Source organism: Mobula hypostoma, chromosome 18 (genome assembly GCF_963921235.1).
Source record: "Mobula hypostoma chromosome 18, sMobHyp1.1, whole genome shotgun sequence".
NCBI classification, from domain to species: domain Eukaryota; kingdom Metazoa; phylum Chordata; class Chondrichthyes; order Myliobatiformes; family Myliobatidae; genus Mobula; species Mobula hypostoma.
In genome coordinates, this window is record NC_086114.1 from 17,215,902 (window position 1) to 17,230,850 (window position 14,949).

Sequence of the window (14,949 nt, forward strand, 5' to 3'; positions counted from 1 at the left end):
CCATCGTATTTGACCTACCAAAATGAACCACCTCACACTTACCTAGGTTGAACTCCATCTGCCACATCTCAGCCCAGTTTAGCAACCTATCAAGGCTCTGCTGTAACCTCTGACAGCCCTCCACATTCCCCACAACACTCCCAACCTTTGTGTCATCAGCAAATTACTAACCCATCCCTCCACTTCTTCATCCAGGTCATCTATTAAATTAACGAAGAGTAGGGGTCCCAGAACAGATCCCTGAGGCACACCACTGGTCACTGACCTCCATGCAGAATATGACCCATCTACAACCACTCTTTGCCTTCTGTGGGCAAGCCAGTTCTGGATCCACAAAGCAATATCCCCTTGAATCCTATGCCTCCTTGTATTCTCAATAAGCCTTGCATGAGGTACCTTATCAAATGTCTTGCTGAAATCCATATACACTACATCTACTGCTCTACCTTCATCAATGTGTTTAGTCAAATCCTCAAAAAATTCAATCAGGCTCTTAAGGCATGACCTGCCTTTCACAAAGCCATGCTGACTATTCCTAATCATATTATGCCTCTCAGAATCTTCTCCATCAACTTACCAACCACTGAAGTGAGACTCACTGGTCTATAATTTCTTGGGCTATCTCTACTCCCTTTCTTGAACAATGGAACAACATCCGCAACCCTCTAATCCTCCAGGAAATCTCCCGTCCCCATTGATAATGCAAAGATCATCACCAGAGGCTAAACAATCTGCTCCCTCGCCTCCCACAGTAGCTTGGGGTACATCTCATCTGGTCCTGGTGTATCCAACTTGATGCTTTCCAAAAGCTCCAGCACCTCCTCTTTCTTAATATCTACATGCTCAAGCTTTTCAGTCTGCTGTAAGTCACCCCTACTGTCGCCAAGATCCTTTTCCATAGTGAATACTAAACCAAAGTACTACCTGTGCTATCTCTGCTGGCTCCATACACACTTTTCCACTGTCACACTTGATTGGTCCTATTCTCTCATGTCTTATCCTCTTGCTCTTCACATACTTGTAGAATGCCTTGGGGTTTTCCTTAATCCTGTCTGCCAAGGCCTTCTCATGGCCCCTTCTGGCTCTCCTAATTTTATTCTTAAGCTCCTTCCTGCTAGCCTTATAATCTTCTAGATCTCTATCTTTACTTAGTTTTTTAAACCTTTCGTAAGTTCTTCTTTTCTTCTTGACAAGATTTACAACGGCCTTTGTACACCATGATTCCTATACCCTACCATCCTTTCCCTGTCTCATTGGAATATACCTATGCAGAACTCCATGCAAATATCCCCTAAATATTTGCCATATTTCTTCCGTACATTTCCCTGAGAACATTTGTTCCCAATTTATGCTTCCAAGTTCCTGCCTGATAGCCTCATATTTCCCCTTACTCCAATTAGACACTTTCCTAACTTGTCTGTTCCTATCCCTCTCCAGTGTTACGGTAAAGGAGATAGAATTGTGATCACTATCTTCAAAATGATCTCCCACTGAGAGATCTGACACCTGACATCTGTTCATTTCCCACTACCAGCCTCTCCTCTTGTAGGCTTATCCACGTATTGTGTCAAGAAACCTTCCTGAGCACACCTAACAAACTCCTCCCCATCTAAACCCCTCACACTAGGGACATGCCAATCAATATTTGGGAAATCAAAATCCCCCACCATGACAACCCTGTTATTATTACACCTTTCCAGAATCTGTCTCCCTATCTGCTCCTTGATGTCCCTGTTACTATTGGGTGGTCTATAAAAACACCCAGTAGAGTTATTGACCCCTTCCTGTTCCTAACTTCCACCCACAGAGACTCTGTAGACAATCCCTCAATGTCTTCCTCCTTTTCTGCAGCCACGACACGATCTCTCATCAACAGTGCCATTCCCCCGCCTCTTTTGCCTCCCTCCCTGTCCTTTCTGAAACATCGAAAGCCTGGCACTCAAAATAACCATTCCTGCCTCTGAGCTATCCAAGTCTCTGTAATGGCCACAACATCATAGTTCCAAGTACTGATCCACACTCTAATGTCAGCTGCTTTGTTCATAATACTCCTTGTATTAAAATAGACACATTTCAAACCAGCAATCTGAGCGCGTCCCTTCTCTATCACCTGCCTATCCTCCCTCTCGTATTGTCTCCTGCTTTCTCTATTTGTGAGCCAATCGCCTCTTCCTCTGTCTCTTTAGTTTGGTTTCCACCCCCGAGCAATCCTAGTTTAAACTCTCCCCAATAGCCTTAGCAAACCTCCCCATCAGGATTTTGGTCCCCCTGGGAATAAAGTGCAACCTGTCCTTTTTGTGCAGGTCAGTCCTGCCCCAAAAGACATCTCAATGATCCAGAAATCTGAATTCCTGCTCCCTGCTCCAATCCCTCAGCCACGTATTTATCCTCCACCTCACTCGATTCCTATACTCACTATCACATGGCACAGGCAATAATCCTGAGATGACTACCTTTGTTGTCCTGCTTCTCAACTTCCTTCCTAACTCCCAGTAGTCTGCTTTCAGGACCTCCTCCCTTTTCCTGCCTATGTCATTGGTACCAATATGTACCATGACCTCTGGCTGTTCTCCTTCCCACTTCAGGATATCATGGACGCGATCAGGAACATACCGGACCCTGGCACCTGAGAGGCAAACTACCATCCGTGCTTCTTTCCTGCCTGCACAGAATCGCCTGTCTGACCCGCTAACTATAGAGTCCCCTATCACTGCTACCATCCTCTTCCTTTCCCTACCCTTCTGAGCCACAGAAGGGTAGATCTTAATTCACTTATATTCTGTGGTGATGGAGCCTGCATGATTGCCTTCACCTTTGATGGTACATTATGAAGCCCTAAGTTATCGATCACATGGCTTAAATATTCAACCGAAGGTTGAAAAAACTCACACTTGTCCTTCCAACCCCTTAGCCTATACTCCTTGAGTCTTTGTAGTGTAGCCTCCAAGTTTTGTAGATGCTCACTTTCACTATTCCCAGTCATGAGTAAGTTATCCAAAGAGCATTGCAGCCTTGTCAATCCACTCAGGATCTGGTCCATCGCTCGCTCTGGGAGCTGAGCTGATGCCAAGCAAAAGTCTTCGGTACCTGAACATTCCTTTCTGAGTCATTATGGTCAATAGTTCCTGTGAGTCTAGCTCCACAAGCATCTGCAATTACCCTTGACACAAATCGATCTTGCCAGATGTCTGTCATCTGGCTAATCCTGCAAAAAGATCATCAATCATAGGAATGAGTTATTGTTCAGCCGTAGGAATCAGGTTAATGGTTACCTTGAAGTCTCCACAAATCTTTGAAAACCCATCCCTTTTTAGGGCAGGAACCACTGGAGTTGCCCATTTACTTACACACACTAGTTCCAATACCCTATTCAGGACATGAGGAAATCTGCAGATGCTGGGGCAACACACATAAAAGTAGCTGGTGAACGCAGCAGGCCAGGCAGCATCTATTGGAAGAGGTACAGTAGACGTTTCGGGCCAAGACCCTTCGTCAGGACTAACTGAAAGAAAAGCTAGTAAGAGATTTGAAAGTGGGAGGGGAAGGGGGAGTTCCGAAATGATAGGAGAAGACAGGAGGGGGAGGGATGGAGCCAGGAGCTGGAAAGTTGATAGGCAAAAAGGATATGATAGGATCATGGGACAGGAGGCCTAGGGAGAAAGAAAAGAGGGAGTGGGGGGGAAACCCCAGAGGACGGGCAAGGGGTATAGTGAGAGGGACAGAGGGAGAAAAAAGAGAGAAAAAAAGGAGAGAGGTCCTACTCAGGACCAGTCTTTCCAATTCAACCTCTACCTTTGATTTGAGGGCGTATGGAACAGGTGTTGCCTTCAGGCATTTGGGTGTGTGTCGAATTTAATAGCCACCTTAACAGTGATTCCTTTCATACAGCCCAGATTTCCATTGAATACTTTTCTGCATGTTTCTTCAGTTCCTCTTGTAGACCATTGCTTCTGCCAATCAAGTGCACTTTGCTCCAGTTGAGTTTAAGCTGCTCCAAATTCAAGTGGCCCAGAAGTGCTGGATAACTTCTTTTAACAATGTACAGTGAGAATTTTCTTTCTCTGTTTGTTAATCTCCACTGTAATATGCAATACTTCCCTCAATGGAACAATCTCACCAGTGTAAGTCTTTTAAAGTCAACCTTGCCCCTTCTAGAAACACACACAAAATGCTGGAGAAACTCAGCAGGCCTGACAGCATCTATGGAAAAGAGTGAAGAGTCAATGTTTTGGGTGGAGACCCTTCATCAGGACACACTCTCCTGGAGTGAGATTTCTCCTTGTAAATTTCTGATACCAGTAACACCTTTGTCCACCTGTATCCTCACTGTGGCCCCATCCAACCGTGGGGTCACCTAACAGCTGTCTTTGTGTCCTGAAACAGGTAAAACGTGCACAGCTTCTTCAACCATAGAGTGTGTCATTCTGTCCATCCTCAGTATGCTTCACCTTGTTCACATTTCCTTTTGTTTTTGCAAAACTCATATTTCTTTATTACTGTGTTTTTGACTGATATTGTCTTTTTGCTTTTATAGCATGTTCAATATCCACCTTTTTTTGCCAGAGTTTCAGCAATCTAAATCCGTATAACAGCATTCTTTTGTTGAATGCCTGGTTTTGCCACAATGGTAACACTAACTGGCAATTGGTGTCTTATTCTTAGTCAGTAGAAACTTTATGAACTTTGAAAGATACACTTATTAGCTGTGCTTCTTTAGCTGCTATCTCCGAAGATGTACTCATCTCAATTACCTCCTGTAAAGTTGGTCTGTTTTCTATAAGTAAACGTTTCTGAATTGCTTCATTATGCAAACCACATACCATGTAACATGGCATTCAGCAACTGCCCAAAGTCACAATGTTCAGACATTTGCTTCAGCACCACCACAACTGTGAAAAATATTCACCTTCCTCTTGATTCCCTTTATGAAATTTAAACCTCTCAGCAATAACCAAAGGTTTAGGTGAGCAGTGGTCTTTTAAGACTTCAACTATGTCCTCATAAGGCTCAGTAGGCTGCACTAGACTGTATAATAAATTAAGGTTTTTTGTACCCATCACAGTCTGAAAAGTTGGAACATGGATATCATCTGAAACTTGATTTTCCAGTGAAAAATATTCAAATCTTTCAATATATGAGCTCCATTGTTCTGCCATTTTGTCATAAGCCCCATGCTTCCAAACATTGTCGCCATTTTCAAACACAATCACATTCCAGAACAGTTAAAGTTAACTTGTTGTACCTGTCCCTCTCTCCCTCACTTGTCTTTTTTAACTGTCTCATTCTCATTCCTTCCCCTTGGATTTTTCACTTACAACACTTCCTGCAGCCATTTTCTTTTCACACAACCACATTACACAGCGGTACACCACCAGTGTTACACACGGACCTTTCTTGCTGAAGGGAACAAAACAATAAGTATTGTGTGAGGACTTGTCACCTCGTCACCTGTTCTAATGTTTGTGGTACTGGGAAGCCTGGTGGCCGTGAATGACACACACGAGAGGTGAGGAGCAAACATGTTGCTTGTTACTTTACTTGTAAATCATCTACCCAGAATGCCATCTCACATTACGTTCAGTATGTGACACACAGGGAAGCTTAACAGCAACCCGTAAGGGTCAAAATATAAATGAATACATAACATGGATATTTTTCTCTTGAACAGCGGATGATGAGATCTGACTGAGGTTTATAAGATTATGAGAGGCATAGACAGAGTAGACAGGGATAAAATACCTAATACATTTATGGTGAGAGGGGTATATTCAAAGGAGATGTGCAAGAGAAGTCTTTTTTTGCACAGTGTGGTGGGTGCCAGGAATCCAATGCCTGGGGTGATGATTGGGGGCAAACGTGATAGGAGTGTTCAAGAGCCTCTTGGGTAGGCATGAATGTGCAAGAAATGGAAGAATATGGACACTGTGTAGGCAGAAGGGATTTGTTTAGTGGGCATTTGATTGTTAATTTCATTAGTTCAGCACAATAGTATGGGTTGAGGGGTCCCATTCCTGTGCTGTACTGATTATTGTTCTATCTTCTATGCCCATGTATGCCAACTCTTGAACTCCCTTGCCATTACCCCAACTGCAGAGGATATAAACTGAGCAATTGAAGCTCTCTGCCACTGCCTTTGATTCTTTTTTCCATTATTCCTTTCACGGACTTCTCTTCCTCAAATTTAGCAAGGCCTTCCAAAATTCTGAAATAACTGTGATCGCCTGCAAAAGCATGAAGGATTGGAAAGAACATGCACTTTTACTTTGCATCACCCTTCACCCTACCCTGAGACACACCTTCTCTTTCTGGATCATCTGCTTCTTTCATAGGTACCGATCTGGAAGTGGAGCCCTGAATAATTATGTGACGAGTTCCCCCTCAGAATTTGAGTGCAGTCAGTATGCCGTCATTCTGGGGAACTTTGTACCAGATGAAGAATTGGTGCTATAGTATAAGGACTTTTAAAATGTCTTCCACTCTCTGCATCGCTCAGCCAGGTGCTGCTGTTGAGGTATTTCTTAACCTGAGATGTTGAGGCTTGCTTCGTGTCTTCTTGCTTATGAGCCACCTTGATCTCCCCGTGCTGCTGACTGAAGAGTGACCAATGTTTAAATTTTATGTCATATGCCAGTGATAATAAATCCAAATCTGATTCTGACATCTTTAAATACAGAACATATAACAGTACTCACAGTACAGGCCCTTGGACCCACAATGTTGTGCCGACCTTTTAATCTACTCTAAAATCAATCTATCCCTTTCCTCCTACATAGCCCCCCTTTTCCTATCAACCACATGTCTATCCAAAAGACTCTTAAATGTCCTTAATGTATCTCCCTTCAAAACTACCCCTGACAGCATGTTCCACATATCCACAACTTTGCATAAAATACTACTTCTGACATCCCCCTATATTTTCCTCCAATCATCTTAAAATTATCGTCCTCATTATGTGCCTTGTCTTTTTATGACGTAGGTGATCATGTCCCATGAGCATGATTGTTCTTGGCAATTTTTTCTGCAGACGTCATTTGCCATTACTTTCTTCCAGGCAGTGTCTTTACAAAACAGGTGACCTTAGCCATTATGAATACTCTGTCAAAGATGTTTGGCTGGCATCAGTGGTCACATAACCAGGACTTGTATTATGCACTAGCTGCTCACATGACCATCTACCACCTGCTCCCATGGCTTCACTTGACCCTGGCTAAGCAGGTGCTACACCTTGCCCAAGGGTGATTTGCAGGCTAGCAGAGGGAAGCAACGCCCTACACCTCCTTTGGTAGAGATGTATCTCCACCCCGCCACCTTGCTTAAACTTACGCTCTCTTGTATTAGCCGTTTCTGCCTGGGAAAAAAGTGTCTAGCCATTCTGTCTATGTCTCACCCTCCCGTCATATCATACTCCTCTATCAAATGAAGAAAACTTTTAGAAGTAGTCTCAAGCTAACTTGGGACTAGTCGATATTACTTTCCCACGGAACGGGACCAACTGCTTTCATCTCCTCTTGGCCTGGTACAGTGTGTTACCTGTCGACTTGTGAATCAAGGGTGCTGCCTGTTCTGCCCTGGAGTTATCACCGTTCATTCATTACAACCAAGACAGGAAGTAGTGACAGATGGGCAGTGTGTTTGAATTTGCTGCTTTGTCCTTTGTTGGATTACTCAGATCACTGGAGCCTGCAAAGGTTTTGATTATGATTATCTACATTATTTCATTCTCGAAAATCCTTGAACAGACTTTGACTTCCGGAGTAATCTCAGTGTATTTCAATTTTATATTTGAATGTACAGGTAATTGTTTAGATATTTGGTAAATATGTTGATAATTATTTGACTGAAATCTGGATTATTGAAGGGTAGGTATTCCATTTTAATGTGTAATCTCTGGCTCCTCTCATCAAGAGCACTCTGTGGAATCATGGATGCCTATTTCTTCCATATCTTTCATGGAATGTACTCCATGAGACTTTGACAAGTCTGCTGTAGTTTCACTCCCTCTTGTTGTGCAGCTCTGCCCTCCTGCAGGGTTCTAGTTAACACTGGGACATTATGTACAGATTCTCTGGCACGCATGTGCTCCCAACATCTCTTGAACCAAGACCATGACCAGACATTTCAGTTTGACACACTCTCTGTTTTATTCAAGCTGGGTTTTTGTTTTATCTGCAGAGTGAGCTGCTATTTTCAGTGCTCAGGTTGCTCTTCTAATCAGATAGATGGGTCAGATGGGTCACTGAATGGTTGTGCGTGGAATCCGATATGCAGAGGATTGTACAAATTCTGTCTAGCATCTGTTCAGGGTTACATACACTGTTAGAATTGTTAAATTCTTTAATAACTTTCCATAGCATTCTGGCACTCATCTTAGCAACTTCTCGACACAGTTTTTCCATTTGTCTTATCAGTTGAAACTCCCCATTTGGTTCCTGACACTTTGGAGTCAGTATTCGCAGCTTGCATTATCATATATAGCAGAAAGCATAGGTGTGTGTTCTAACCTTTCTCACTTGTTCGAAGTTGCCAACAACTGCGTTTATCTCATAGGGAGGGTATGAGTCTGAGGCATGTCAGTCTTCCCTCCTACAGAGAGCCAACTCAAAATTGTTATCTTCAATTAATGTCAGCTGCCAGATCTTCCATTTTCTTTAGGTCAGACTGCTTTGTTGAATGCTAAGGCTGCAAACTAGTCAGTCATCCAGCTGGCTGACATAGAATGTTGGCAGCATGGTATTGGACATTGAGGACAAAGGTATTAGATATTAGGAGCATGGTGTTGGACATTGGGGGCATGGATATTAGATGTTGAGAGCACAGTTTTGGATGTTGACATACAGTTATTAGGCTTTGGGAGCATGGTATTAGATGTTGAGATACATGCATTATACTTTGGGATCATGGTATTGGATTTTGAAATATAGTTATTAAACTTTGGGAACACAGTGTTGGACATTGGGATACAGGTAATAGACTTTGAGAGCATGGTGTTGGACATTGGGATGCAGGTAATAGACTTTGGGAACACAGTGTAGGCCTGAAAGATATGGTATTCGATACTAAAAGCACAACGTTGAAAGATGGGAGCACAATTTTGGATATTGAGACCATTGTTTAATACTGGGAGGACTGTATTACACACTAGGACCATGATATTAAACATTGGGTGAATGGTACTAGCCACTGGGAGTTTGCTGTTAAAAACTGAGATTGACTGACATCATTCCTGTAACCCCACTTCTATAATGGAAGATCAGGAATGTCCTGTGCACTTTTGACCTAAACACAGTGTTGGAGTGGACCTTGGATGTATTCACCAGTAGATTGTGATGGTTGCTCTTTGGACGTCGTGGCATAATTCTCCCGGCAAAGTGTTTTGCTTGGGAGAGGCTGCCACTTAAATTGTCCTGAATCAAAATTGTTGATGGATACAAAAGCACAACTAGCGGCAGGAAGTATGTATCTGAATTTCCTGAGTGACATAAAAGTGCAGTTTCAGTCTCATGATGCTGAGGTCTGTAACTCACTGAAGTTTAGAAGAATGAAGGGGAATGTCACTGAAACCTATTGAACATTGACAGGTCCAGGTAAAGTGGACATGGAGAGGGTGTTCCCTATATTGCGGGAGTTCAGGACCAGAGGACACAGTCTCAGAATAGGACACCCCTTTGAAACAGAAATGTGGAGAAATTTCTTTACCCAGATGGTAGTGAATCTGTGGAAATCATTGCCACAAACGGCTATGGAGGCCAAATCATTGGGTATATTTAAAGCTGATGTTGATAATTTTTTGATTAGTAATGGCATCTAATGTTATGGGGAAAAGGTAGGAGAATGGGGTTGACAGGGATAATAAATCAGCCATGATAAAATGGTGGAGCAGACTCAATGGGCCAAGTGGCTTAATTCTGCTCCGATATCTTATGGTCTGAAATAAACAGTGGGGGTTGCATGATAGAATTTGTAGAAACTGGTCACTGGTGTTTAGCTCCTTGAAGGATAGCCCTTTCTGAGACTCAGAGGTAGAGACATTCCATCCAGTGATGAATCAGACCTCTCTGATTCATTCACTCTTTCCGCAGGACGGTCTTTTCCAGCCCATGTTACTTCATAGAGAAAACTAACCTAGAAGTTAAAGGAAGCTCATGCTGGAACATTCTGAAGGAACCCTGATAGAAAGGAGGATATTTTTGCCAATTTTAGACTACCAGTAGACTCTGCCTTGCTGTGTTAGATTCAGTATCTTACATCTCTTTATCATCTCAAAAATCTGTTTCAGATCATTGCAAAGTATCCTAGGAATGCTTGCAGTAGAGTCACCAGGGAAGTACTGACACCCAAAGTGTTAAAGGATAAAATATAGAACAGTATAGGACAAGAAAAGGAACAGACCCCTTGGCACTTCTGGACTGTGCCACACCATTAATCTGCTTAGCCCAATTGACTTGCACCTGAATACCCATCCCATCCATGTACCTACCCAAATTACATTTCAATGTTGAAATCAAACCTGCATCCATCAATTCCACTGGCAGCTCATTCCATGTTCTCACCATCCTCTGAGTGAAGAAATTCCCTATCATGTTCCCCTTAAACATTTCACCTTTAACCCTTAACCCATGACCTTTGGGTATCATCTTACCCAACCTCAGTAGAAAAAGCCTGCTTGCATTTACCCCTCATAATTTTATATACCTCTATCAAATCTCCCCTCAATATTCTACATTCTAGGGTATAAAAATCTTAACCTATTCAACGTTTCCCAGTAATCAGGTCCTTGAGTCTCAGCAACAACCTTGCAAGTTTTCTCTGTACTCTTTCAATCTTAATTACATCATTCCTGTAGGAAGGTGACCAAACCTGCACACAATATTCCAAATTGGGTCTCACCAGCATCTTATACAATTGCAATGCAACATCTCAATACATGTACCAAATATATTGATTTATGAAGGCCAAAGTGCCAAAAGCTTTCTTTACGACCCTTTGACGCCACTTTCAAGGAATTACGGATCTGTACAATGAGAGGTGGTGGGAGTCAGTTAATCTTTGCAAGATTGAAATCAATGAAGTTCTTTTGAGGTGAAGGCAATAAAGATTATTTGGTGGCAGAGCGATGTAGATGGTGGAGCCATTGTCTCACAGTGCCAGAGACATGAGTTCAGTCGTAAGCTTGGGTCCCATCTGTGTGTGGACTGTGCACTTATTCCATGTGACCATATTTATACAATATAGAACCTTGAATTGATCTTCTCACAGGCACCCACAAAAGAAAGAAGCACAATAGATTCCACCAAAAATACACACACAACAAAGACCGACAAACATCCAATGTACGAAGGAGGAAACGTGGGTTTTCTCCAAGTACTGCAGATCCTTCTCACAGCTCAGAGACATGCAGTTTGGTAGATTAATTGCCCCTCATGTATAACTGAGTGATAGAATCTGGGGGAAGATGATGTAATGTAGGGAGAATGGGATTAGTGTAAGATTATAAACACAAGAGATTCTGCAGATGCTGGGAATCCTGAGCAACACACACAGACAAAATGCTGGAGAAACTCATCAGGTCAGGCAGCACATATGGAGAGGAATAAACAGTTAGTGGTTTAGGCTAAGACCTTTAATCAGAATTAGTGTAAGTGGGTCAATAATCATAAGCACAGACTTGATGGGCTGAAGGGCCTTTTCTGTGCTGAATCTTGCCATGAAGCAAATGGGATTAGCGGACTGCTCAGTGTAATTGAAAGCCAGGATAGGCCTGAGAACCAAATGTCCTCTCTAACTTCATCCTTCATTTCTTCACAACTGCAAGTAAATGTTCACTAAATACTTCTTAGATTGTGTCATAGTTTCTTAAGCAAAAATTGTAATTGTAAAAGAGATGGCCTAGATAGCCTTGTAAAAAAAAGAATAATATTTAAGTCACCCTGAATATGCATTTTGGGACTGGTTTTGGAAACCTGCTTCTGCTTGTGGTTGTGGTTATATTTCATGGTTTATTTTCATGCTTTTATAATATGGATGACATTTAATTTAGACTCTGTTTTAGATTTTGAGAGAAGATTGCTCTCAGCCCAAACTTTAGCTCTTAGAATTGTTATTGTATTCTTGATGAGTGCAGACTGTTTGGCTTCAGTGAAAAGCCTACACCAAAGTGCAAAGTGATCAGTAACTGCTAGAGCAGTATTTCACTGAGGTGTGTTGCTCTAATCAATGTGATGGCTTTGCTGTATTTTCATCCCCTCCATAAAGTAGATTTAAAATAACAAAAAAAAATCAATAATGACATCATCATTTTGGTTTCATCAATTCTTGAAGTGAAGTGATAAAAACATAGTAAATTATTTTAGGATTGTGTCATAGGTTCTTATAGCAAGAAATATTAATATGATGGTGATGGATGTAAAGGATCCAGTGGCACTTTCAAAGTACAGAGTGCACAGCCTCAGAATACAAGGACAGTCCCTTTAGAAAAGAGGGTGAATTTTTTTAGCCAGAGGATGGTGAATCTGTGGAATTCATTGCCACAGATGGCTATGGCCAAGTAATTGAGTGTATTTAAAGTGGAGGTTGATTTGTTCTTGATCAGTGTGGGTGTTAAAGCTTATGGGGAAAAGGCAGGAGAATGGGGTTGAGAGGGAAAATAAATTAGCTATGATTGAATGGTCGAATGGCTGAATTTGACTGTTATGTCCTGAAACAAAAGTCACACTAAACCATCCCCAATGTTTTTATCGTTCCCATGCAGAATGTTATTTCCTGATGAACTGTGTTATCAAACTACTACTTTAGATATTTTCACTGTGGCTTCAGTTGTTTCTATTTAACTAGTCACAGTACATGTAATCACCGAAAACTTGAGGTATTTTGAATGTGTTTTTTTCCACAGCTCCTGGCTTGCCAGTAAACCTATTGAATCCTATAAATGAACAGACTGACATTTTGAGATGAAGAACACGTCTGATTTAATCTATTTCCAATGCCGTTTAATTCAAAAGAAAGTTTGTTTGTTCAAAATGTCACTCTGAGGGATTCAAGTAGATTTGACAAAATGGAAGAAGCTTGATTATTTTGACCACCTTATTGAAATGCTTGTGGTGCAGTCTGTAGGTCGACACGAGAGCATGTTCTTTACAGATTACAATCAGCAGCTTCTGAGGTTCTTTTCCCCAGCTGCGTTATTCCCACTGCAGCTCGTCACGCTTTTGCACCGATTTTGTCAGTATGTAATCTCAAATGTAATTAAACACGCATCAAAAATGTCAGTCATTTTTAATGAATTTAAGTATTTCCCTTTAGCACTTTAAATTCACATAATGCAGCCCATGGGACTTTGTGGCCTGGTGTGTTTTCTAGAATAAAATCTATTATCAGTGTGGCAGCTCATTTTTCTGGTCACTGCAACCTCCTGTACATTTTGAGACTGGATTTTATATTGCAAGTGTTTTTATGGATATTGTTGGAGACTCAGTTACACTGGAATGTAAAACAAATATTGAACTGGATTCAGAACCTAATCTTGGCTGTTTCTTAAAGACTTTGCCCAATTCCCCTTTTCCTCCCCACATTTTAACCTCTGACTGATAGTTTTAAAATATCGGTAATTAATTAAGTAGTGACTGAACAAAGCATATCTCTTCTATGTAACAGCTAACTGTTAGTTGACATCATTTTCTTCTTGACTGTAGCAGCCTTTCTCTTGATAAGGGCTACCCTGTGACCATCATTGCTCAGTGACATCTCCCTTGCCTCCAGCTTTAGCCTTTCCTTCTGTGGACTAGAGAAAATTCATGGTTCGGCCGTTATTCAGCAGATTTATTGTGGTCTGTTGCATTGTCTATAAATTCACATGCTGCTATATTTAGAAACCATATATTGGCATTTGCTGGTGTGCCAGTCGAGGCAGACTGTTACTTGTTATGAACGCAAAGCAACCTTCAAAAGCTTTGTTCCTTTAACACTGGAAGTACATTGTAGAATCCCACAAAAAAGCAACATGAGACTCTGAATATTAATTATGTTTTATGTTAAAAGAGAAATATGAGAGAATTAACAATGAAATATATGCACTGATAATGCTGTATGAATTGCTAGATCCACTTGTAAAATATCTTAAAGCAAGATCTGCTCTCGAAGGTGATGTGTAACTGAAATGAGCCATGATCGAATGACGGAAGAGACTCAATGGGCCGAATAGCCTAATTCTGCTTCTATGTCTTATGGGCTTCATGGGCCCTCAAGTACTACGAGCTGCTCAAAGTCAACTTAAAACTGATTAATGTGCCATTTGCCCAAACCAAATCCTGAGCAACTTTGAAATCTCATCACTTATAGCATTAGACTCACAGGATGTCAAGTGGAGGCCTGGCCAAGTTGAGCACCTTTGCAGTTGGTTGGCTTATTGTATTTATTTATTTTTTATTTATTTCGAGATACAGCATGGAACAGGCCTTTCCAGCCCAACACCCACCAACCAAACTATTTAACCCTAGTCTAATCACAGGACAATTTACAATGACCAATCAACCTATTAACCTGTATGTTTTTGGACTGTGGGAGGAAACCGGAGCACCCGGAGGAAACCCACGTGGTCATGGGGAGAACTACAAACTCCTTACAGACAGCGTTGGAATTGAACTCTGAACTCTGACACCCTGGTCTGTAATAAAGTTGAATCTATGCTTGAATCAGAAACTTTACCTTCAGCAATATTAGCCGATGTTACCTTTAGTACTGCTTGTTCAATTCCCATCATCAAATGGTGTCTCACCGTCCCTCACATCCAACTGAAGTTCCTGCACTGGGTGTGAAATTGGCGTGCACTAGTAAATGAGGGAGAAAGATAAGTTCCTAATTTTGAATTATAAGTGGGAATTATTGGAGATCTACAGCACTGGGGAAGGAAAAATAACAAATGGTATGTTGGCTTAAATCCTTCATCAGAGCTGT

General features: G+C 41.6%; 1 protein-coding gene across 5 annotated transcripts in view; it reads left to right on the forward strand.

Annotated features, from left to right (window-relative positions):
* Nucleotides 1-14,949, forward strand: part of kcnma1a (potassium large conductance calcium-activated channel, subfamily M, alpha member 1a) — a 960,366-nt gene that overhangs the window by 523,175 nt on the left and 422,242 nt on the right. The window lies entirely within an intron of this gene.